Source organism: Littorina saxatilis, unplaced genomic scaffold (assembly GCF_037325665.1).
Source record: "Littorina saxatilis isolate snail1 unplaced genomic scaffold, US_GU_Lsax_2.0 scaffold_1253, whole genome shotgun sequence".
Lineage (NCBI taxonomy): Eukaryota > Metazoa > Mollusca > Gastropoda > Littorinimorpha > Littorinidae > Littorina > Littorina saxatilis.
The window spans coordinates 1-2,500 of record NW_027126832.1 but is presented as its reverse complement, the minus strand read 5'-3'; the positions used below and the strand labels follow the sequence as shown (position 1 = coordinate 2,500).

At 44.6% G+C, this 2,500-nt stretch overlaps 1 long non-coding RNA gene across 1 annotated transcript in view; it reads left to right on the top strand.

Annotated features, from left to right (window-relative positions):
* The window catches only part of LOC138955324 (uncharacterized), a 9,433-nt gene extending 7,954 nt beyond the window's left edge, over positions 1 to 1,479 (top strand). Inside the window, exon 3 of the long non-coding RNA XR_011452190.1 lies at positions 1,251 to 1,479. This is a non-coding gene — a long non-coding RNA (uncharacterized lncRNA). The remainder of the gene's footprint in view (positions 1 to 1,250) is intronic.
* The last annotated feature ends 1,021 nt before the right edge of the window (positions 1,480 to 2,500 follow it).

Below are 2,500 nucleotides of genomic sequence, written 5' to 3'. Positions count from 1 at the left end.
AATGAAACATTCATAGACAGTTTCCAACTCACCAGATCTGCCAAAGAGCCGTCATTCGTGAAAAAAACGATGATTTTAATCAGACAGGTATCGGAAACAAGTCTTGGTCACCTGCGTTATTCCTTCCGAGGCGACGTGACGGCGCCACATTTGTTTGTTTATGGCTGTTTATCGCGAAACAACACAGTTGAAATTTGTATGTAAAATACCACAAATGTGTGGTGAATCCGTTCGTCATCTGCGTTTCGATGGTAATTCAGTCAGATTGGAGTTATTTTGAATCGAAGGCGAGGGTAACCTGCGTTATTTGTGTGACGGCGTGAACAAATTTGATTGCAATATTTTATACAGAAAGTAAATTTCAATGATTCTGGCTCAGACTTGTAGATCTGTTATGCAGTGTTTTGGTAGTGTATCTGCTTTTCTGCTATGAAGCTCATTTGGAGTGATACGCTGATCGAAGTGGGGTACCCTATGTGGGACATCAGCCGTATGCAGATTACGCCTCAGAACACTCTCGCATTTCACAAAGACAACAATAATTTGCAACATTTCAAGAACTGCATCAGTTTTATTAGATACTATTTCAACAAAAACAGCACAAACACGACTATTATCAACAACACAGAACGGGAGGTAAGTCTTCAAAGACGCACCAAGTGTGCGTTCCCGTTTTTGGACGCCATTTTTGCTAGCATTTTCACAGTAAATCGTAATATTTCCATATCTATTGAATGATTTTGGTATTTTCTTTGATTGTGCCGATTCTCCTATCTCTCTGGCATGCACTGGGTGCTTTGTGACCAGTTTCTCCTCTAGACTGTATTGAAAAAATGCGTCCGTGTGAGCTGACCCCCACTTGTGACCAGTAGCAAAGAACAACTCTTAAAGTAACAGTCAAGAAAAGAATAAGGGAGATGGATGGGTCATTTTTTAAGCGCTTAAGTGTGTGTGTGTGTGTGTGTGTGTGTGTGTGTGTTTGTGTGTGTGAGTGTGTGTGTGTGTGTGCGTGTGTGTGTGTGTGTGTGAGTGTGTGTCTGTGTGTGTGTGTATGTCAGTGTGTGTGTGTGTGTGTGTGTGTGTTTGGTGTGTGCGTACGCGCTTGTGTGTGTGTGCGTGCGCGCCTGCGCGTGTGTGTGTGTTCCCGTTATTCTATTTTTAATTTTTAATTAAACTAGATCGGCGTACCCTTTACCGATACCACACATAGATTTTGGCCATACAAACCCAAAACAACTTGTATCTTTCAGATCTCGGATTCAGATGGAGTTTATGCAGAGGAGAAGCTGCAGGATCGCACTGCGGATACCCAAAAGCTGGAAGCCGACAAGGAGAACTTTAAGGGCAGTACCGCAGTAAAATACCTCAAATATTTGTTCGAGGACCCTCCGTGTGAATCGAACGGCTTGATGTTCAAGTGCGAGGTTCAAGCCGAAGGCGACACCGGCGCCTTCATAGAGGAGACAAACATCGAGCTCATAAGTAATTGTTTTTTTCTTACTTTTTTTTAGGGGGGAGGGGGGGGGGATACTCACCTGAGTGATCGGTGAGTCTTAGTACTGAGCATTGTCAACCCGGCCGTGGACCAAAAAACATAACGTTGAGGTTTTCTCGGCTGATTTTCAAGCCTGATCTTCGAAACTTTGCACACTTCTAAGGTTTGATGATCTCCCAAAGTGACTCCAATTTCCTTGACCCTCGGCACATTTTGGGGTCACAGCGGGGTCATGTTCGATTCATAAAAACATAACGTTGACGTAATCTTTTTGAAGCTGAACGTGTGAAACTTTGCACACTTCTAGGGGTTGGTCACTCACCGACTTGACCCCAGTTTGGTTGACCCACGTTAAGAATTGAGGTTACAGCGGGGTCATGTTCGATTCATAATAAACTTAACGTTGACGATAACTCAATAAGAAGGGAGAGAGTCTTCTATCATGGAGGGGGGGGGGGGGGACTTAAAGGGATGTAGTCTTCTATTGGGCGGTCTTTGAAGGGGTGTTCCGTTTTCTTTTCTTGTTTTTGTGTTTGTTTTTGACCATGAGTTTTACTATCTGAATGACCCTGACTGTCGGCTGACTGGTATGAGGCTCGAGTTCGAGATTCAGGCCTTACAAAACAGCGGCGCCTTTAAAGGCACAGTGCAGCTCACAGCCTTCTATTTGCGTTTTTGTCGCAGCTGAAAGCATTAACAGGTCAAAAATCCTCCCATAGTAGAACATCAAACCCAAAACTACCCAACGACGACATCTGTGAAGCTCGACAGTTTCTTGTTCACGCGAGTGCATACATTAACCTAGTTATTACGTTGTGTACGCACAGATTTGTGACGTAAGCGTCGTCTGCTTTGATGCCAAGATGCACGATCAGATTCGCCAGTACGTTTGAGACGGACCGCCCGAAACTGACCACAAACCGACCGTGTGGCATCCGAACCGTACGTCTCACATGCTTGATAGCACCCGTCTCGGCCCATCGGTTCGAAATACAGCAGGATTGA